At 34.7% G+C, this 24,448-nt stretch overlaps 1 protein-coding gene across 1 annotated transcript in view; it reads left to right on the top strand.

Annotated features, from left to right (window-relative positions):
• LOC141402657 (adenylate cyclase type 6) overlaps nt 1–24,448 on the top strand; it is a 555,913-nt gene that overhangs the window by 52,713 nt on the left and 478,752 nt on the right. The window contains exon 2 of the mRNA XM_073984363.1: nt 4,241–4,342. The gene's annotated coding sequence lies outside the window, so the exon portion shown is untranslated. The remainder of the gene's footprint in view (nt 1–4,240; nt 4,343–24,448) is intronic.

The following is a 24,448-nucleotide window of genomic DNA, read 5'->3' as shown; positions in this document are numbered from 1 at the left end:
GAATAATAAGGCAGCAGGGGCCGATGGCTTACCAGCCGAGCTGTTCAAAACCGGAGGCGACACGCTGATAAGGTGTATTCATCAGCTAGTTAGCACCATCTGGCAGGAAGAACGAGTACCCGACGATTGGAACCTGAGTATCCTGTGCCCCGTCCACAAGAAGGGAGATAAGACTGTATGCTCTAACTATAGGGGCATAAGTCTACTCCCGATTGCCTACAAGATCGTGTCAGGGATATTGTGCGAACGACTAAAGCCAATGGTCAACGAGATTATTGGACCATACCAATGCGGCTTTAGACCTGGCAAGTCCACCATTGACCAGATATTTACCCTGCGGCAAATCCTGGAGAAGACCCAAGAGATGCAGATCGACACCTACCACCTTTTTGTCGATTATAAAGCAGCCTTCGACAGTCCGCTGCGCTCAAAGGTATTCCAAGCCATGTCTGAATTTGGTATTCCCGCAAAGCTCATCCGGCTTTGTAAAATGACTTTAACTGACACGAGGTCCTCAGTTAAAATAGGAAAGAACCTCTCCGAAGAGTTTGGTACCAAAAGAGGTTTCAGACAAGGAGACAGCCTTTCGTGTGACCTCTTCAACATCCTGCTAGAAAAGGTTATACGAGAGGCAAACGTCAAAAGAAGTGGCACAATCTACACCAATAGTCACATGTTACTTGCTTATGCTGATGATATAGACATCATGGGTCGATCAGTAAAAGAAGTAACTGATACCTTTATAAAGGTCGAAGGAGAATCTGCTAAAGTGGGTCTGGCGGTAAACGGTGAGAAGACCAAGTTGATGGTGTCGACGCGCAATGCGTCCATTGAGCTCGGACCGACTGTGGAAGTTGGTTCCTATAATATTGAGGTAGTAAAAGACTTCGTCTACCTCGGCACCTCCGTCAACACAACAAACGACATCAGTTGTGAAATAAAAAGAAGAATTGTATTGGCCAACAGATGCTACTTTGGATTAAGTAAGCAGATTAAAAACAAAGCCACATCTCGTCAAACAAAAATAACGCTCTACAAAACACTGATACTACCCGTGCTGATGTATGGCTCCGAAGCCTGGGTACTTGCGCAAGCAGACATGGCAGTGCTTGGTGTGTTTGAGAGAAAAATTCTTCGAAAGATCTACGGACCAATCTGCGTTGACGGTGAATATCGACGTCGCATGAACCACGAGCTGTATCTGCTATACAACGACATCAATATTGTTAAACGTATCGAGATGCAGAGATTGCGTTGGCTAGGCCATATCATAAGAATGAGCGATGATGAACCCGCTAAAAAGGCGTATGAATACATGCCACATGGCGGTGCACGCAGAATTGGCAGGCCAAGGAATAGATGGCGCAAACAAGTGGATGTTGAGATGAAAAGGCGCGGTATTCCAGAGAGCAAAGCAACAAATAGAGAGGAATGGAGATCTCTTCTTAGTTCGGCCTATAGAACAAATGTTCTGTAATGGGCCAGCTAAGTAAGTAAGTAAGTAAGTAAGTGAACGGATACAGCTGGAATCCTGAAATTTCGAGTTACGGTTACTGTTGGAGTGTAGGATTGAGGAAGTTTTGGAAATTCGTTCATATGGGAACGATAAGTACTAAATGTGGTACAATTTGGATTTTGGGGAACGAATAGAGCAGGAATCCTGAAATTTGGAATTAAGATTACTGTTGTACTGTAGGATTGACTTAGTCTTGGAAATTCGTACTTATGGGTACGGAAAGTACTAAATGGTACAATTTTAATTTAGGTGGACGGATAGAGCTGGAATCCTGTAATTTGGAATTAAGATTACTTATGGAGTGTAGGATTGAGGTAGTTTCGGAAATTCGTACTTATAGGTACGGAAAGTACTAAATGGTACTAATTTTGGTACATTTTGGATTTGGGTGAACAGATAGAGCTGGAATCCTGAAATTTATCGTTAAGATTACTTATGGAGTGTAGCATTAAGGTAGTTTTGGAAATTTGTACTTATGGGTACGAAAAGTACTAAATGCTACTAAATTTGGTACAATTTAAATTTTGGTGGACGGATAGAGGTGGAATCCTGAAATTCGCAATTACTGTTGGAGATAGTTATTGAAATTCGTACTTTCATACGAAAAGTATTAATGGTATTATGAATAGAGGTGGAATTCGGAAATTTGGTATTATAGCCGCTGTTGGTGTGTAGGGTTGAGATATGGATGTGGTTGTGGATATACGTACAATAAGTGTACGAAAATTACTAAGTGGCATAGAATTTGGTCCAAATTGTTATTGTGTAAAGGCGTAGAGCTGAAATTGTGAATTCCGGTATTAGCATAGCAGTTGACGTTTAGAGTGGAGATAGAAAGGAAGTTTTGGAAATTCGTACTAATGTTTGCGAAAAATACTAAATCGCGGTTGGGATATAGTTTTGGATAAAAGGAAGTAATTTTTGAAACTTATACATACTATAAGTATTAAATTTGGTACCAGTTTGGTGTTGCATGAAGGGATATACATAGGTGGAATTGTTGTATGAGGGATTGTGTTGGTGGTTAGATACGGATTTTTTGAAATGCATACAAATTCTAAAATTGGGCTGAGGGCTGGATGATTTATTGAGAAATACGAAATGTACTAAATGCTATTAAATTTGGCGTTGGGTGTAGAAGTGAAGATGGAATTATATCATTAGTGCGTGAAAAGTACAAAATTGCAATAAATTTGGTATTGGGCTAAGGAATAGAAGTTAAAATCTGATATATTATTGATTTGTCAGGTTCATTGGTAGAGAGTGTACTAGAAGTATTAAATAATACTAAATATTGAAGCACTGGTATTGGGTGAATCGATAAATGAAATTTGTAATGAGGATCACTGTTGAGATTGGATCAGAATATTTATTTAAATCCCCCTTTAAATGTATGAAATGACATTGGGTGAACAAGAAGAGCTAAAACTGTAACGTTTGAGCTAGGGTCCTGGATTTTAAAAATTGTACTGAATAATGTACTATTGTTTCTAGGCTAACACGAATTCGGTTTCTAAATAATGTACTGAAGGTTTTTACATCCAGAGAAAAAAAGGCCAAAAATAAAATGTCTCAAGAATTATCTGTTATATAGGGTAACATCCTCTGAATAATGGGATTCTACATTTTTATATCACAAATTTCAAAATTTGGTTGGAAAATGTGGATAAAATTTTCAAAATACCCATACCGTTCTAATAAAAAATGGACTGAAATTTAAAATGTAGGCCGCTGTTGAAGTGTAGATGTCGAACAAAACGTGTACGAGCTGTACTTGAAGGAAATTAAATATCAATTCAAATAGGTATTAGTACATCAAAATTTTCAGTGTTCTCCATATTAAACATTGTTTATTTGTATATTATTCCTTTTCCGCATACGAAGTAGCGGGTATTTTGCTAGTATGTAATATAGAGATAAAATAAAGCTTACTACTGCCTCACCGTTTATAGAAAACCACGGATATATCGAACAATTTGTCACCATTACTTATTTTACTTGCAATGAAATTGTAAACAACAATATTTTTTCATTTATTGTTTATTTCCTCAAACCAAACTTCCACAATTTGAAGACTTTTTATTGAGAAGTAACCTAATAAAATCTCATAAATATCAAAAAAGGGCAAAATCGGGTTTTGAAACCTAGTAATACCAATGCAGAAGACTTTCAGTAATGTGTTCTAGGTGGCAAAATCACGGCCAAACACGGCCAATTTGGTATAAGTCTATATGAAGTGAGTTTAAGAAAAATAAAATATTTATTTCTGACTTTTTGTGTTTTTGGTCGCTACCCAAAATATTTAAACTATATTATATATTAAATAAATTCCTCTCGCAATTGCCAATCTATTCCATTTTACATATATTTATATTTGGTTTATTTTTCCGCGGTTTTAAATACATTGAAATATGCCTTACAATATATATTTTTTTATTTCTTCTTCGAAATTCTCACTTTGACTGCAATTTAAACCGCGATAATGGCGCTATTTTGAAAAATATCATTCATATTAATAAATTTTGACATGTTCTTTTTTCAATGCCAACTAAAAAATTATTATTATTAAAAGCTGCAAAATCGATTTTTTGCCTCAAAAACTGGGCAAATTATCTATAGTGCACCGTTATAAATTTGTGTTAGGAGTTTGTTATTTAAATATACATACATATGAGTTTGAAAGAACATTAATATAATATTTATTTGTTTTCATTATATTTACAGATTTTTATGGAATATAGTATTTATTCGGTATGATGTCTTCTATTTGGAGTTTTCTCTTCAACAAGCTTTTGATTTGAACTAGACGATCTACAAACTTTATAGGTATGTATTTTTCATAGATAATTGAAATAAAACGTTGCAAGCTGCTCACGGTGCTCTTGAAACAATTTTAAATGGAAGGTGCTTACACCTCGGAAGTTTTTGCGGATTCTGAAACTACAATGTTTATAGATGAGAAAAATCAAAAAACAAAAAAAATCGCCGGAGCGGTTTTTAAATAAATCGCGATTTAAGTTGACATTTTTAGGGGTTGTTTAGGTTTTCACTATTTTACTTAGAAACCCCAAGTCCTATCTAAATGGAACTAAAGAAAATGTTGTAGCTATGAAAATTCTCTACAAGATCGGCCTTTGTGGTATTTTTACCATTACGTTAAGTCTTATCGATATGGGACCTGAGAAAATCTTAAAGCTGTGAAAATTCTCTACAAGACTGGCTTAAGTAACTTATCCTAAGTTGTACCATTTCTTTAGATATATAAGTTTAAGTTAAAAATTTGCAGTCATGACATTCTTTTATAAGGGGGCGATACAGAATTGAATTGAATGTGAATTGTCCCAATTTGAACTTCTATATCTCAAAAACGGTAAAACCGACAAGAATAAACAAACCCTAAAAATTTCAACTTAAATCGCGATTTATTTAAAAAGCGCTCCGGCGATTTTTTTTTGTTTTTTGATTTTTCTCATCTATAAACATTGTAGTTTCAGAATCCGCAAAAACTTCGGAGGTGTAAGCACCTTCCATTTAAAATTGTTTCAAGAGCACCGTGTGCTATTTTCGTAGCCGATTATACTTAGGGGGACTATATATTCAATGTGTCATTCTATACCTTAGTGTCCCCGCTTATATTCAAGTTTAAGCCACCAATTATGTATGCGCATTAGGGTTATGACTTTTTGCCTTTTTATGAAAAATGATTGGTGTTCGAAATTTCGAACACTGGCGCTTAAGCTATATGTATAGAAGTAAAATAAAATTGATTTATTTGCCGTTTTATTGATTTATTTCACCATTTTTGTATGAAAAAATGGTTGAAGATTGGTATTGAGCCTTCTTTGGACCTACAAAACTTTTCCCCGAAATGTGTCAGCACTGGTCCACGTTTTGGATTGCCGATATGTAGTGTTCGAAATTTCGAACAGCCAATTTGCGCATCTGTAAATGTTCGCATGTTCTCTATATTTTGTGAAACGGTAACATATATTGGCAATAATTCCCCATGATTACTTTTTTAATTTCATATTTTTATAAAATTAATTTAAAACGTATCCAGAAATATAGATTTCAAAAATCTACCCTTAACATCGAGGGGGAGGGGGGTTTTCAGGGGAACAATTTTTTTATTTGCTGACCGATTAGACTTTATACATATACCAAAACTTTTTAAAATTTATCCTTTTTCATCCATAAAATTTTTTGTGAAAAGAAGTGATTTTACTGTTTGAAAAATCGAACACCAAGTACGAAATGGGTTAAATTTTGAAAAACCACTACTAATGGATATGATATATGAAATATAATTATAAATGTATATATTTAATAATGATAAACATATGTTGTGATATGATAAAGAATTAGTGAGAAACACAATGTTTTTTGTTATATATCTGTCAAAAATTTTTTTCAAAGGTGTGCAGGAGGTGTTTTTATCGAATTATTTTAATATTAAATTTTATTTAATCGTAGGTAAAAGCTCAACTAAATATCATGAGGTTGTAAAAGAGTCATAACCCTAATGTATATATATATATATATATATATATATATATATATATATATATATGGCGAGAAAATTGTTTTGCTTTGAAGGAAATTGACGCTCATTTTTAGATATGGACCTTATACTGATTGGGGTATGATGACTGGCCAGCAGTGCTGAGGACAAAGTCAATAGAATTTTTTTTAAAAATGTAGTATATTTTTAGGCGGAAAGGTGCTTTTCGGAAGTATAAATTTTTCGATTTTAGCCATGAAACATCAATAAGTTTATTATAAAAAAAAACAACTTTGTCATTCCATTGAAAGGTCTAAAATTTCGTATTTAGACTCCGTTGAGGTTACAAAACGTTTTCTTTGAAATTGTGTGCTGCAGGATCACGATACGATATAGCACTATTAGTACGGTATTTCCGGATTTTCGGTACTTTGAAGTTCTTAGCTTTACTATCCCACCCAAATGGTTATTTAGTCTTCGTTGGGGTTACAAAACTTTCCTCTGGAAATGGCCAATATTTGGGGGCGCAAGACATTTCCACAGAGAATTGTTGGTATAAATCCAACTCTTGCTATAGCCCCACGTGCAGCGTGGTCCCGTTACTGTCTGCCTTCAATAGCTGGACCACTCTGTCCATTTCCTTGAAAGAATACAAAGCTCATCTCAATATAAGAAGTCGTTTAATTGTCTTAGGTATTGCCAACGGATCAAATGCGACCTAGTAGTTTTCTCTTTTCCCTGTAACTACTGAAGTTGTAACGTGGCCGCTACATTATGGCCCTACCTACCATAAATACTCCCCACCCTAATGTCTCATTACTGGAGTAGAGACAACAACACCACACACATTACACATATCACTTGTATTACTTATTCCTGATTTGTACTACCTCACTAAAAGGAATGTTAAGTTCAGTGTATTTCCTGTTGACTCGCCTTACAAATAATGCTCATTCTCTCCGTAAACCCAGAGGGATAAGATGTTTGGTTTCCGTTGCTGAATTGGTCGAGTGCTGTCGTTAAACGAAGTACAAGATAAGACGTGTGGCACTGACCGCAGTCACTTGAACCGAATGTAGCAACAGCCGTCGGCCCTGCGATCCGTTCGCCCCTTGCGATTCGTTCGCTCCTACCGATTCGTTCGCTCCTGCCGATCCGTTTGCTCCTTGCGATTCATTCACTCCTTGCAATTTATTCGCTCAGATTACAACCCGATTACCTTCGAGCCGATTACATCAACCCGATCACCATCAAGCCTACAGCATCCACCCGACGTTGTCCGTAACATCAGCCAACCAACATACACTACATCTCCAACTAATCTGAAAACCATTGAATATTCATATTAACGTAATTGTATAAATAAAGTATATAAGCACAATTAACTGTTGTTTTAATTAAGGTTCGTGGATCCTTAAGTCGACCCTGGCAACGACTGAGCTAACCTCAGCCTTTGATAAAACCACTCGTTATAAAGTGCTCGGCAAATTGTAGATTTAAATATCTCTCTTCGGATCAGTCTGCGTAAAGTCACCAAACGAAACTGAGATCTGCTATTCCTTCTTTCGAGGGTGACTAAACCGTTGAACACGAGTCACTTATTCCGGCTCCAACGTTGCATACCCTTTAGACGATTTGGCCACTTGTCCGCTTGTGCTCACCGACCAACTATTAACTTCCAGTATCTGCTTCCTAACTGTGTCATCACTAGGATTGGCGCGACTAAGTTCATCACGCTAATTTTCTAGCCCCACCGCCTCTTTTGGGAAATTTTGTCTCATTTCGGGGATTCGATCTGCTGGTTGCTGGGCAAGCGGCTGCAGCAGTGAACGTCCTTTCTGCTGTCCGAACATCAGAAGGGTTGGACAGATCTCTGAAGCGGTGATTAGTGAACTCTCTGAAACTAAGCCAATTAGCTTTTTCATGATTGATGGAAGGGCGGCATTCAGAGGTTATGAAATCGGGCGGTTTGTGCAGCCTCCTCAGAGTCGATGGCGCAACTCAATAAGGTTATAATGTACCGCATAACACGCTGTGTCTGTCCAGCCAAACCAACTCCCATTACATTATGGGCAAATGCTATTCTTTAGCAATAAGACTCTCCCTGCAGATGCGCTGAAATATCTGTAACTGTTTCTTCGTTTTAATCGATAACTAGCTAGCTAGAAGGTTTCACTTCCCGCAACCTGTGGATGCGTCCGGTAGCACTCTTGTTTCTAAGAAAGAAGCACAGGTCGACTTATGTTCTTTTTGAGAGCTTATGATAGCAAAAAATCAGAATTTGGAAAAAGCTACCATTTCAGAAAAGAATTAATAATTAAAAAAAATCATCGACAAAATCATTAGAGTATTTGTGTAGAATAAATTGTTCTCCGCTGCACGATGGGGCCAATGGCAGGTTTTTGAAGCAAAAAGTCATTTTTTCAAGTCAGTGATTGAAATCAAATAATAACGGAATTATATTCTTAGCACTTTCAAACCTCCAAAACCAAAATATTACAATCTGGCAACGGCCCCCGGCGACATGCCAAGCAACCAAAGATGTCATAATTTCATTCCGTTTATTTCTGACATTCAGTCGTAATTAAACAGTTTAAGTATTTTGGCGCCAAAACCTGATCTGTTGATATTACATATTTTTTTTTAAAAATGGAAAATACGGGTAATATTATGTAAATTAAGTTTATTATTAAAAATGTAAATGTAATATTAGATGTGGTCAATAATTTGTTGTGTCAGTAAGAGATGTTTTTTGATGTAGCCTGTGGTATCGTCCATGTGTTCTTTGGAGTAGAACTTTCGGTATCGGGGTGTATTCTCTTAAAAATATGTATCTGGTGAAAGGTGACAATACCGGCTAACAGATTTTGAAAAGAAATTTTGCGTATACTTGCGAATAAAAAAATTATCAATTTCCAGATTTCGTAAAACTTAAAAATTTGGATATTTTTAATTTTTGGTTGGAAAATCAGGTAAAACCTAAACACGTTATAGACTGGATTTCTGCTAAATTTAATCGAGGTGTCAAAGACAACTTTGTGACGGGAGTTAAAAAATAAGTTTATAGCATTTGAGCATGCCTTAACCAAAAATGGATAAAAAATTGGAGGTCAAAAAAATTGTATTACAATTTGAAAGCTTATGGTTAGCTAGCGACACAGTGTTTACGCTAGAACAAGGTAATGATACAAAGAAGAGAGGGTGCCCTAGTGTGGATTATAGTGAAGGAAGAAAACTTGCTTCGGAAGTCTCCTATGAACACGGCAACAATACCAAGCTCTTGATTCATGCCGCCTCTATTTCGGCCAATTTGTCAAAAGAAAAATATACAAACTATGTTGTCAAGGAAGTTCGATATCAACCAACTAAAATGAGAAAACAATTAACTTATGAAAGATATATTCAAATCTGAACCGATTTCAATATAATGTCTCAATAATGTTTTCCAGATTCCGTCAGACACTATAAATTTTATCACAATTGGACATATATAGCGTGATTGCTGCACGAAATACCTAAAATCGGCTGAAAATATATATGGGAGCTATGTCCAAATCTAAACCGATTTCGATATAATTTGGCATACTTTTTTCTAGACCTAATTCCGTCACACATTTTAAATTTTATCGAAATTGGACAGAATTTGCGTGTTTGTTGCACCAAATACCTCAAATCGGGCGAAAATATATATGGGAGCTATGTCCAAATCTGAACCGATTTCAATATAATTTGCCAAACATTTTTCTAGACCGAATCCTGTCACACGTTTCAAATTTCATCGAAATTGGACAGAAATTGCGTGTTTGTTGCACCAAATACCTCAAATCGGGCGAAAATATATATGGGAGCTATATCCAAATCTAAACCGATTTCAAAATAACTTGGCAACCTTATATCCAGTCCGAATTCCGCCACATATTCCAAATATCATCATAATTGGACAGAATTTTCGGGTTTGGTCCATCAATTACTCGAAATCGGGCGAACATACATATATATGAGAGCTATATCTATATATGAACCGATATCAACCAAATTTGGCAGATTAGTTTCTAGGCCGATTATAAACATCTGCACGAAATTTTGAAGGTTTAGCTTGCCTCTGTGATTTTTTGCCTCAAAAACCTGTCATCGGCCCCATCGTGCGCTGTATCGTATGAAGCTGTGAGCAAAATTTCATTCTTGTTGCACTGTTCAGTCGTTTATAGTTGAGATTATGGATCTGCAATACTGTTTGACACGTTCACGACCATCAAAGAAATGCAATAAATAAACTAATTTCAAAGATAAGCAATCAAAATGTTTGACAACTTTTCTGGTGTATTTGTATCATAAAGAATAATACTATATGTTTTAATAATATGTGCTATAAAACAAAATACCATTACAACTAATAAGCCTCTTCTGTTATGTATGTAGATGTGATACAAAGCAATTGTTGGAAAATATAAAGCTGACGTACTTAATTGTGTGGTTTACAGAATAACAACTGTCCTTGCTCTAGTCATCAAAGCAAAACTTTGCAGTCTGGTCCATGTGTCAGTGGATAAAAATAATATTAATATTAAATAAATAACAAATTAAATTAATTGGAAGTATCCCCACCTTTTTCTTGATATTGAATGACACCGTGGAAAAGTTGCATGCCTTGTGTTTGCCTTCATCATCTCAATTTCAATGCCAAGATCCCATGACCAATAGTCGACATTCACTAATTCAGTGAATGACTCAGTGCTATCCATGAGTTGCTAGATGTATATAGGTATGTGCATGTATGTAGGAATATGTATTGTATATATGTATATAGCCATTTGCAGCAGTATAACACGACAGTTGGTTACATTATTGAAATTGGCAATTTGCCAAAGTCCATCATAATGCCACAGCAGCTACCAACACACTTTGTACTTACTTACATACATACTCGTATGTATGTATCGTTATACATTTGATTGTTTGTGGTCTGGCTCCTAGAGATGTTTTGGTGGGAAAATCCTATTGCCGCAGTAAGTTACTGACTGACTACGTCCTTGAAATGCATCTCCTTCCTATTTTCAGCTTTGAAAAGATTATTATGGCAGACAAATTGCTTGTAGATGTCTCTGCATTGAGACCACGTCTTTTGGGCAGGAGAAAAAGATGTGATAGTTTTTTAAGTTCGGAACTTGTGGTCATATCGATTTTGTATCCTTTCATTTTCTATGTCCGTTACAAAATACACGTGTTCTGCTTCTGTGTTACGAAAGTGTATTTTATTGATGCTTGAACAGAAGGAAGAATGTGTATGGGATTTAGAGTATATTTTGTGTTATAGTGGGGAAAAATTGAATACGTTAACAATATTTCACAGACAAGTATTATTAATAAAACAAGTAAGCCAAGGCTACAGTCGGATTGGGCCGTCCATGTGATTCCCTACACCATTACCCCTGGGAATTAGCTTTTCACAAATCAAAATTTCTTTATGGAACAAATAACTTTGTGGATTCTGGTACCGTATCACACCAAGCGTCAATAGTAATATAATATTTGTTTCACAAACATCTCAGAAGGGACAAGGAAACTTCTCTCATATCAATGAATAAGTGTACCCCGATTCATATTCGCTCAATGATATGGGACCCACAGCTTATCTCCGAGTCCGAACAGCGTGTCCTAAGACAACACTTGTAGAGAAGTTTTACATGGCTGAAATTCTCAGGAAATGTCGCCAACATTGCCACCGTTGAAAATTTTATGTTGCCTGGCTTGGGAATTAGAGCTGGCAAACTATCGATAGTTCAACTATCGTTTTGATCGCTGTCGTAAAGCTGTCTTTATATCGGAGTCAAAAGCAATTATTTCTTAAATATTGAAAATTTGATGTTGCCTGGCTTGGGAATTAGAGCTGGCAAACTATCGATAGTTCAACTATCGTTTTGATCGCTGTCGTAAAGCTGTCTTTATAGGCTACTTTGCCGGTATATGCCATCCAGAAAATAAAATATAGACCAGAAATATTTTTTTTTTATTTTTCATACCAAAGTGATGGTCCACTTCACCTGCTAAATAACATCAGATCATAATCAAAATTGCAGGCATGTTGTTCGACATAAACTCTTACCTAGTGCAAAATTTCATGATTATTGAGCTATAATTGCGACCTCTAGTGTGTTTATGACTATACTACAAACAAATAAGTGGGTATATTAGGCTGTACCTCTGTTATCTTATCATGTACACCAACACAATTGACATCAATAGAAAGGTCAAGCGTTCCTTCTCCAAGTGTAGATTACTTGCCCGGAATGTCTCTTACAGGAATAAAGATATAATCTGTATATTAAAAAATTTCAAAATTTTTACACAAAAGTCGTGGTCCAATTAACCCTCTAAATATCATCTGATCGTCATCTCAAATTGCAAGCTTCTTCTTTGCCATATACTCTTACCTAATTTAAAATATTGCGTTGATCGAACTATTATTGCGACCTACAGAGCCGCTACAAAATTCGATAAATATTATGTTTTTGGTCCATTTCACACGCTTAATATTTCACGATCATCACCAATAAAAATAGGGATCTATTCCGGTCTGAACCCTACCTTCATACAAAATTTCGTGACGATCGGTTCATAATTGCGGCCTGGAGTTTGATTACAATTTATAATGGACAGACGGACGGATTATCTATTATCTATCTAGTTACTAACTTTCCACAATGCCGAGTACTGCAATACCACATTCTTTTGTCGTTCCTATTCTAATTTCTTAGAGTGTTACTTATTTTGTAATAAATTGTATTTCCTTGTCATGTTGGAAGGTTGACAAAAATTCAATGTCCGTAACAAACAATATTGGTGTTTTATTGATTGTGGTGCACAAGATCAGGGTCTTTTGACACTTTAAGCTAATATGAGACAGAAATGTAGTGCATTTTTATTTCCTTAAATAACACAAAAAAGTGAACGTAACAAATACTATATTTCTACACATTTCACAAAATAGTATGTTCTAAGGAAATATACAATAAGCCAGGAAAAACAAGTAAGAACGGCGCGCCGTTAAGTTCAGCCGGGCCGAACTTGTTATACTCCCCACCACAAATTGTCATGAAGTAATGAATTTCGGGAGGTACCTTTCTATATCAAAACCTCGATCTATACCGACTAAATACTAGGTTTTCGATATTTCGGTAAGATAATGTGACTAAAGCCTTCAAAATACCGAAAATCGAGAGGTACGCATCTATGGCGGATAGAAGAAGACGTAGACCTATACTGGATTCTCGATCAAACTTTCGATTCGAATAGACGTACATTTTTTTCTGTCTTTAAAAAATACATATTTTATATATTTTTTTGTTCATATTTTGAATAATTAACAATTTCAATATGAACGACCCAATTCCCGCGGGGGAATGGACTCCATCTGAAAATGTACAAACAGAATAAATCCCAAATCTCGAGCAGAATCTTGTCAAGAAGATTCAATGGATAGTTCCGAAATATTTCCTAACAACTTGAAGGCTAAGGATGTTGCGTCTAAATCGCGGGCTAAAAATAAAACTATTGATGAGAGAAGATACTGTGATGACGCTTGTCAAAATGAATTTTCTTTGGTTTGTCATAATGAAAAGAAAACTAACACAAATTCTGTCTTGCCGATTACGAATGTCATTGAATGTAGCCAATCTCAATCTAAACGACCGAGAATGTGTGCATCCTCGGAAAAAGCATTAGATTCAAATCCACCTTCTCATTACCGATTTGCATTGCTAGGTGATAACGATATCCTATTGGAACCATCTATTCCAGGAGCTCAACAATCTCAAACCTCTACCGAAATCAATCCAATTGAAGAAACTTTCACCGCTCCTAGAAATGAACTCACTTCAAACACGGTAAATAATCTTAAAGGGTTTTGTCCTCCAATTTTTCTATTTAATGTTAATGTAAAAGATTTTATTCAAACATTGAAATCAAAAAACATAGTTTTTATGATTGTAAATAAGGGCCAAAAGAAAAGCAAATTATATCTTAAAGATTCATCCGTTCATTCAGAGATGATTGAGCTTCATAAAACTAAAGAAAATTCCAGCATACACGTACACCCCTAAAGATTTAAAGCGTACCAGATTAATTTTAAGAGGGCTCCACCATAGAACAGCAATAAGCCGATATTAATTTTATCGTTCCCAATACAGTAGATACTGTTACAAAATTTTCGACTGACTTTTCTAGAAAAAATAACATTGATACAGGTTTTGGGAGACCCCAAAGTCGAATTTGAGGGTAAGTGCAATGCTATCGTTGCCAACAATGGGACCATATATATAAAAATTGTAGTAGAGCGTATATTTGTGTTAAATGTGATGAAAAACACGCCCCAGGTGAATGCCAATTTGTTTCAAGCGACGAAAATAAGCCATATTGCGCAAATTGCAAACAGAATGGGCATCCTTCAAATTATAGGGGTTTCCCAGCATATAAGGATTATTTAAAAAAGAGGAAGGACATTAAGTCTGCAGCTAGAGAACAAAAGCTGATAGCGACTAACCATGTATCCAGGGCAATAAATAGTCATAATATTGTTGAATCAAATAGAACATTTGCAAGCTGTTTTGCTGAATCTAGCGAAAGAAGGCGTAAACCGGTTTTAATTGAGGAGTTTTTAAAAATTGCTAGGAATATTTGCCAGCCTGAAGTAACATCCTTAGAGGATAGAATAGAAAATTTTATTAGAAGATATAGAACTCTTGAAAAGGAGCAAGCGAGGACCGAATGTTTAGAGCTCCTAGAACAAATAAAATGTCAATATGGGTCGTAATTCAATTAATTTTCTCACATTCAATGTAAGGTCACTCATAGAGGTGAGCCGCAGAATAGAATTGTCAAGTATATTAAATGCTCACAACATCGATTTTGGATTTATTCAAGCAACTCATTTGAGTGATTCCCATAGAATTACATTGGAAAATTACACATTCGTTAGAGACGCTAGCTCTCAAGGTGTAGCAATAGCTCTTAAGAAATTGTACAAATTCCGTAGGGTCAACATACCAGATTTTAAATTTCCATGTGTGTTTCTAAGTATTAGCCTCATTTCGAGTGGCATTGAACGTAATATTTTAGTAGGATCAATCTACATTCCGTGCAATGCTGATCATACGCTATAGGCAAATAGCTGATTTCATCAATTCCAGACATTCGTCATGGGTTGACACATTAGACAACATGAATGGAAATGTGTTATTCTCTTGGCTCCAACAATCGTCAATATATTTCTCACGAATTTCTGATACAATTCCCTCTTCTCCGAATGGTGCTTCATTTCTTGACCATTATTTAATAAGCACAAACATGGTAGATATTGTTTCACCAAATTTTCGAGTAAATACATTACCATTACCATTACCGCTTAGTTTACATTTGAAATTATCGTCTTTCTCAATTCTGTTAAACTCCCCTAGATGCTACACATCATATAAAAATACGTTTTGGGATAATTTCAGAAATGATGTAAAAGAGGCTTTGCTTGTTAATTTTCCAGATTCAAACAGGAATCTTTCTAAAGCAGAGATTAATTATTTTATAGATAATTTCACAGATGTTATAAATAACACTCAGACAGCGCATTCGGAAAACATCAATGTAGGAAGAAAAATCGTGGTTTCAGACTCGATAATAAATCTTTATAAATAAAAACACGCATGACAGAAGGAATTGAAACGAATATTCAACAGAAATCGTAATAGATGCGATCCAAATTACAAATACAATTGTTAAACATTATAATTAAAAGACAATTTGAAATTGAACTGTCTCGTATATTTTCCGAAAGACTAAGGAAAATTAAACCTGGACCTAGAGCCCATAAACATGTTTATAAAATACTTGGTTTTAAAAGGAAAGCTAATATTAATAAAACTTCTCTACAAAGTGGTGTCTTAAGACACGCTGTTCGGACTCGGCGATAAACAGTAGGTCCCATATCATTGAGCTAATATGAATCGGGGTGCACTCATTGATATGAGAGAAGTCTCCCTTGTCCCGTATGGGATGTTTGTGGAACAATTATATATTAAAATATTAATAAATTATCAGAAAATGGTGTACTATTATACAGTGATTCAATTGCATGCGATAGATTAAAGGAATATCTTGGCAATATTTACCAACAAGTGCCTGTAATTCAAAACAGCCATGAAATAGCAAATATTGTTGATAGTGTCATAACAAATAATTCTAGTTTGTTAATTTTTAATAGTACTAACACATCTATTAATCCGATGAGAAATTCTAGGCTAACGACAGTGGACGAAATTATCAACATTTGCAACACAATTAACAATAAAAAATATTTTGGGTTGGATAGGATATCTAATTTTATTATTAAAAAGCTTCCTTCAAAGGGTTTGGAATATTTATCGATAATATATAATAATTGTTTAAATAATGCGAACTTTCCTGATAAGTGCAAAATTTCTAAAATTGTACCTCTTTAAAAAAACAAACAATTCCGAAATTACCAATTTAAGGCCCATTTTTTGCTATGGAACTTAGGTAAACTTTATGATAAAATCATTCGAATCAAGATGGATTATGGGTTGTCAATATCATATATTCCAGACCTTCAGTTCGGGTTTAAAAACGGGCACTCAACTACTGATGCTCTTCTTAAATTCCATAATGATATTGTTTGCAAATTACGAGAACGAAAGTGCACTATTGCGATTTCACTTGACGTTGAAAAAGCATTTGACCATGCTTCTCACATAGGAATTTTATATAAAATGGTTAGGCTTAACTTTGATTCGCATGTCATAAAGATTTTTCACAGTTTTTTTTCTCAAATAGGAAGTTTTGTGTTGAATTTCATGGCGTTTTATCTGATCCAGGATATGTTGTCCCACAAGGATCAATTTTGTCACCACATTTATATAGCATATTTATACACGATTTCCCTCATATGAACCTGATTCTACCGGTATTCTTTATGCAGACGATTCATTACATTACGCTTATGACGAGTCCCCTCAAAATGCGTTGCGTAAAGTAAAATCTCATTTAGAAAATGTTACAATAACTGGGGTATTAAAATTAATGCATCAAAAACCGAAGCAATTTATATAAGGAACGCGTCAGGGAATGCAAATATTTGTGGTTCCTGAAAGTAAAAATTTGAAGTTAACATTCAATGGAGTTGAAATTCCAGTAGAAAAATCACTTAAATATTTAGGAATTACGTCTAAAAATCTTTTCAAATTTAATAAACATGCTAGACAGGTATTGGGGAAGGCATATAGAATACCGGGTTCTTTTTCCAGAATTTTGGTAATCAAAGATATTGAACTTTTGTGGGGAAGGTACCCTAAGGAGAAGACCGATGTCTGAAGTAAAACTACATTTGGACAAAAAATGCGGAGATCCAAGGTTTGGACGGTTGCTCCATTCAGCAGATATAGCGCGTACTATTTAAGTGACATTTTTTAACTTTTCAATCTTCAAACTTAAACTTATTTCGAACTAAATATTACGGAGCACACATTCGAGAGTTATCGTACTATATTCTCAGGAAGTATGGACTTGCCCCTTATAAAACTTGTACCTTCGTAACGGGGGCAGCGAGGTCCTAAACTGAACTTTTCTGAAATTTGTGTGGGAGGTACCCGAAGGAGTGAACCGTTAGAGTCCATATTGTAACCTCATCCATTCTTAGTAGAAATTTCACAATGTGCGAAGTACGGACTAAATCGGATGTTCCCTTCAAGATTTATCGTGCGCACAAATTTTTCGAACGTTTTCGAACATTTGTGGGGGAAGTACCAGAAGGAGTGGACCGATATGGCCCATCTTCGAACTTCAACTAGCCAAATCTGCCAAATTTTGGACCAAATCGGCTTATCCGTTCGAACGTTATCGTGCGCACCAGCCAGCCACACAGAGAGACAGACGGACGGACATTGCTAAATCGAATTCAAATTGTCTGAAACGGATTTCGTTCAAACATACTTGGGGTCTAAAACCGTTATTTCGATGAGGCACATTTTTGGTCGCATCAAAGTGTATATGGCGAAAACCAAAAATGTTTTACAATCGATGAATTCGAATTTCACCCATTCAGAATTCGCGAACTGTTAACATATTCTATATAGTATGATATACATTCTTTAAAATGAAGTGTTTTAGAAGGAATCCCATAAGGTCGACCATTAAAATTAATTAAATGGGTTGAAGCCAACAAGTTTTTTTATGCTCCCTTCCGATTTCTGGCTTAACCTTACATTTTATAGACATATGCCCAAAGAAAGACTCTAAGAATACTTTATGGGCGATATGATACTAGTGTATAATTTTTCGATATATCCGCTGTATCCACCTAAAATTTATGCTGACATTTTGAAGCCGGAATTTCGGTTTTTTTAATAATCCGGACGCGCAACAAGATAATATTCCAAACCCATAATAGGATTATGGAACTCGTGATTTTACGTCGCATCCTAGTAATTGGAGTCTAAAGGCCAATATTTGATGCGTGAATTTTTTTAAAAACCCAATTTTTCCGTTTAAAATTTACAAGTGCCATTCAATTTCCTTTGTACCCCGCTTGAATTTAGTTTTTTTACGCGACGGATCTAATGAGTCCATCCGTGATCGAATCCCTCCACTAAAACAGCGGATATAGATACCCTGAAAATAGGAAAATCAGCAAAAATTTATTTTGACAAATCCGAGTACTAAACCGCGATTTTCTTAAAATTTTTTTACGTAAATGGAATCCTTTATACGCGATTACAATATTTGCGAAAACGCGTGTCATAAATTACAGAGATCCGCGAGTAATATGGGTTTTTTACCAAAAATCGAATGTGGAGGCACATCCGCGGTTCTTGAAGAATCTGTTTGAAATATGTGTATATAGACGTATTTTTGATGGGTGCTACTGAAATTGCGCGATTTTTGCCCACTTTAAGGTTTTTTGCATTGTGTGATGCAACTGGCGGCACACTTTGACCGCTGAGTGAAACATCGAAATATGCACAGATATTGAAAGAGATTGATTCTCTGTATCCAGAAATGGATGCGCATCAACTGATTTTAACCAATTCGCGAATAATACGCTTTTTAATTTCCACATTTTTTGAATGGTTGTAATCTCAATATTACTCTTAATTTCCTATCTTTATAAGTTATCACAGTAAGCAACTAAGCTTTCGCGATGGTAAACCATATTTCTTGATGAAGTTTTAGGAGTACACATTAATTACACTGTGATACAAAAGTTGACAAAAAATTTTTGCAGGTGTTCTGATGCATGAATTCGGTTTTGTGGGAGTCCATAGAAGACGAAAATACCTTTGGTTTCTTTGGGTCACTTCGGTTTTTGGCTTTATAACACTGTAGCACAGTGTTATTGTATGGGATTTTAGAGAAATAGTTGGAGAACTCCCAAATATTTTTTCCTAATTTTTCGAATCAAACCAAAAAATATAGTTGCAACAATATTTTCCAACAATAAGTTTTTCTCTTTTGTTGTTGCTATAATATGCAATTTATGTACCCAATCTCTATAAATTTGGTATCATATTTTCCTACGCATTGTCTAGATTCCGCATATATTTTTTAATTTATTTTTTGAGGGTTTGTACGGACTCTGGCACAGGATAATTTGGATTTACTTCAAATTTTTTGTAATATTTGTTGATTTTTCCGCGAAAATAATAATAAATTTAATAACTATTTAAACATCTACGAATAGATATGGAATGCTGTTAACGATTTATGTATACATTTTCTCATAACAACAAATAAGATATTTTTAAATATTTTTTCTTTATATGAGAATAAAAACCGCTATAACTTTTGCGCGCATCGTCCAATTTTGTGAACGCGAACAGATTTGAAACCAGAATTTTTTCTTAACCTCTATGCCAAAAATTGTAGATGTGCTCGCAAAAATTTTTTTTAATTTTTTTCAAATGTAATTGCAAAGGATTTTTGTTTTCGCCATATACCCTTTCTAGCCTAAGGACAGAAGGTATAAAGATAACCTAAAAACAACAAAAAAGAGAGAAGTGAAATAGAACGGACGTGTTTTTATTAAGCTCCGATTTAAAACTATAATTTGAAGAACAAACAACGAGTTGTGCTTTATAAAAGTGGAAATTGTAATTTTTTTAATCATTCTGCGGTGATTTTGTGCTATTGAACATAAGATTCAGTGTAAAAACTGTTTTCTAAGTGCAGATAAAATTTATTGATATTTTGCTTGATTTGGGAATTTACAAAGAAAATAATAAAAACAAACAACAAAATTCGAGAGAAGAGAGCATATTTTACTTTAGTCATGAAATCATAAAAAAAACGTGCTAAAAGAGAGAAATTTCGAAGTTATTGTTGAAGTGTTATAAAAGCTTTTAAATATATATTATCCCTCAAAATATGTATACAATAAACTTGCAAAATTAACTTGAGTGTGGTGTATTCGTGAGCCTAAAAGTATGCTATAATTTTGTACAAAAACCGAGTTGGTAGAGTTGTCAGTACAGATCTCTCGTGGAAAAAAAAAATAAATAAATTGGACGAATATTTAATTTTATTATTGAACTATAATAAATAATATTTAAAATGCCTTCAACTACTGGGCGTAAAAGTATTAAACCTAAGAAGATTTATTGTGGCCAATGTAAATTGGAGATAAAGGACGAGTTTATCGAGTGTGACAAGTGTTCTATATTATATCACGTAACATGTACAAACTTGGAAAAAGAGCAATATCAGTTTTTGTTGGATAATACAAAGGAAGAGTTCTTCTGCCATGTGTGTAATGTGACCACAGAATCCAATATTCAACGACAATTACATAGAATGGAAGCAAAAATAGATAAAATTGATCGACTTGCTGACTCCGTTGAATTTATGTCAGCAAAATTTGATAAATTGATGGAAGCCATCAGTGTAAATTCAAAAAGAATCGAGCAGGTTGAAAGAGAGAATGATAAACTTAAAAGTGAAATAAAAACATTAAAGGAATCACTAAAATTTTTAAATGATGAACGAGTTAAAAACAATTGCTTAATCAATGGTGTGACTGTTGATGAGAATAAAAATGCTGTGCAAACTGTCATGGAACTTTCAAAAGCTATTGGTGTTCAAATTCATGAAGATAATATTGAAGAAGCATTTTTTCTAAGAAAGAAAAACGTCACTAATACAAATCAATCCATTGTTGTTAAATTTGTTTCAAAATCAACCAAGAATAAACTTATGGAGGCCAAAACAAAACTTAAAGTTATAGATGAAACAAAATTTGTGTACATAAATGATTTCTTGAGCAAAGAATCACTCGAAATTTTTAATTATGCTAAATCGTTGAAAAGAGTTGGTTATGATCATGTCTACACTAACGGGAATAAAATATATGTGAAAGAAAAGTACACAAGTAGGCCAATAATGATTCGCAGAAGAGAAGATGTAGATGATTTGTTACTACAAGCTACAACAAATAACACCTACAGAAGGAAGTCTATGAGAATGGTGCCACCTCCAGAAGAAGATAGTGATGACAATGGAAATGAAGGACAAGCTGAGTTTCATTCTCCAGATATTCACCGTAACTAATTATATTTGAACCCATAAACACATTTTGCTTACAATTAATTTTTTCATTAATATATATGATGATAAATAACACATACTTTGAAAATATTGAATCCTTTAACCAACATTTTACTAATTATAATTTATATAAATTTCACATAATATCTGTCAACATTAGAAGCATTTCGTCTTTGATCAAATTTAATAAATTTAAAACGGCAATATCACAGTTTGGTGTTTTGCCCAGCATTATAGCTATTCAAGAAACATGGTTTTGTGAAGATCTAACACAAATATATAATATACCAGAATACAACGCCATACACTGTTGTCGGAAGGATGTATATGGAGGAACTTCCTTATATGTTCGGAAGAATCTATCTTATGCTATTGAGCTATGTGAAAGTAAAAACTACGTGGATGCAATTCGAATTTCCTTAGATGATTTTTTGATAAATGGGATTCCACTTAAGATCACAACTTTTTATCGCTCCTCTAAGTGCCAAACAAACTTATTTCTAGCGTACATTGAGAATGAGTTATGTGGTCCATGTCGCACAGCGTCTGTTGTCGTTGGCGATTCAAATATTGATCAACTTAACCCATGTAGCTACTCTGACCTTTTTTTGGCTCTTTCCTCAGTGGACTATGAGTCATGCCATAAAATAATTTCGCGTCCAAGTGTCAAACATCTATCGACCACGTGTATAGCAATGTGGCAAATAGAATTCGTATTAGTGCAATTGAATGTGATTTATCAGATCACAACATTTTATGGTGTGGAATGAAAAGTAAGCTTCAAAGTAACCAGATAACACGAAGAACCATTAAACATTATGATTACAATAACATAACAAGAAGCATTCAAAACTATTCAGAGAATGTTGTTCTTTCTGGAAATTCATCTGATGACATGTATGATATGACATCCAAAATTTCTCAAATTATTAACGATAACACAACGATACGGGAAGTTAATGTTTCAGCTAAAACCCTATTAACGCCTTGGGAGAATGATAAAATTCAGGCACTTAGAAAGTTTAAAGATAAATTATTGGAAAAGAGAAGGAAACGAGGCAGAGATTCACAAACCGAGTACACGTTGAAACATGTAAGCCGCATAATAAAAATAGCTAGTCGAATATGTATGAATTCATATGTCAGCTCGAACATAGAAAGACTAAGTCAGAACCCTCGGAAAACTTGGGATTTTCTAAATGAATGCTTAGGGAGAAAGGATCAACGACGAATACTACTTAGAAATGAAAAGGACGAGGTGATCAATGATGACACACTTAAATGTAATACTTTCAATGAGTATTTCTTAAATGTTCCAAAAATACTAAAAAGTAACGTAAGTTGCAGAGATGGTGATCATATCAATCAATTTAATACTTTAACGCAATCACAGTTTAGATTTTCTTTGCGTCCTATTGATCGAGCGGATGTTACAGAGTTGATTGAAAATTTGGATGTTAGTAAAAGTCCTGGTCATGATGCTATTTCGGGGAAAGTATTGTGTGCATCGAGAAATTGTATTAGCGAGCATCTTGCGTCCATATTTAACACCATGATTGACTTGTCCACTTACCCGGAAGTGCTTAAAATTGCAAAAATAATTCCAGTCCCGAAGTCTGCAAATGCAACCAAAGTAGCTGATTTCAGACCAATAGCGTTACTATCATCTTTTGACAAAATATATGAAAAATTGATACATAAGCAACTATCAAGCTTTTTGGAAGAGAGTGGACAAATGTATCCTCTCCAATTTGGTTTTAGAAATAGAAGCGGAACACAAGAAGCCGTTGTATATCTCGTCAATTCAATTTGTGAAGGTTTGGATGCAAATTATGGTGGCGTGGGCGCAGCATTTTATGATCTATCTAAGGCCTTCGATTTAGTAGATCATCGTATTTTGCTGTCAAAACTCAATTTTTATGGTGTTCGAGGAAAAGAGCTAGAACTATTAAAAAGTTATTTGGAAAATCGGAAACAATTCGTGGAAATAAACGGAGAAAGAGGAGAAGTTGGTATTGTTGAACATGGCGTTCCGCAGGGAAGCGTGCTGGGTCCTCTTTTATTTATAGTTTACCTAAATGATATTTCTAAACTAAAGTTATATGGGAAAATAATAATGTATGCGGATGACATAGCTCTTGTCTACCCATATAACCATGACATTGTATTGAAAGGACAAATTGAATACGATGCACAAGTAATAACGGAGTACCTTCGAATAAATAAGCTTGTCATCAATTCAAATAAAACAAGAATTATACGATTTCGTCCGCGATGTCCACAAAATGACACAGCTTTTAATGTTGAAATTGGTGGCGCACAAATTACAGAAAGTCAGAGTTTAAAGTACCTAGGCATACATATGCAGAAAAATTTGGCTTGGGATATACATGTGGATGAGTTAAAAAGGAAGATTGCCCCCGCAATAGGAATTCTACGGAAATTTGCACACAAATTTAATAAGGAAACTAAGTTGCTATTGTATAACACATTGATCCAAAGTCATCTTAATTATATGGCATTAATATATGCTCACAAAAACAGTTCCCATTTGAAATCACTACAACGGTCACAAAATAAAGCGCTAAAGATTGTTTTCAATTTGCAACCATTATACAGTACGTATGAGTTATACAGCAATGTATCAACAACTACATTACCATTATATGGCATTTACAAATTACAGCTACTAACGTATGTGTATAAAGTTGTTAACAATATTGGTCCTCGATCCATCAATTTTGAAGTTAACCAAACAATGATAAATACCAGAAATAGTTCCAATTTAAAAGTAAAGAGATGTCGGTTAGAGCTAACGAAACAGCGGATAG

This window comes from Musca autumnalis, unplaced genomic scaffold (assembly GCF_047663935.1).
Source record: "Musca autumnalis isolate F117 unplaced genomic scaffold, ASM4766393v1 scaffold_4, whole genome shotgun sequence".
In the NCBI taxonomy this organism is placed as follows: domain Eukaryota; kingdom Metazoa; phylum Arthropoda; class Insecta; order Diptera; family Muscidae; genus Musca; species Musca autumnalis.
Note: the sequence above shows the minus strand (reverse complement) of the source record. Positions and strands in the feature narration are given on the sequence as shown.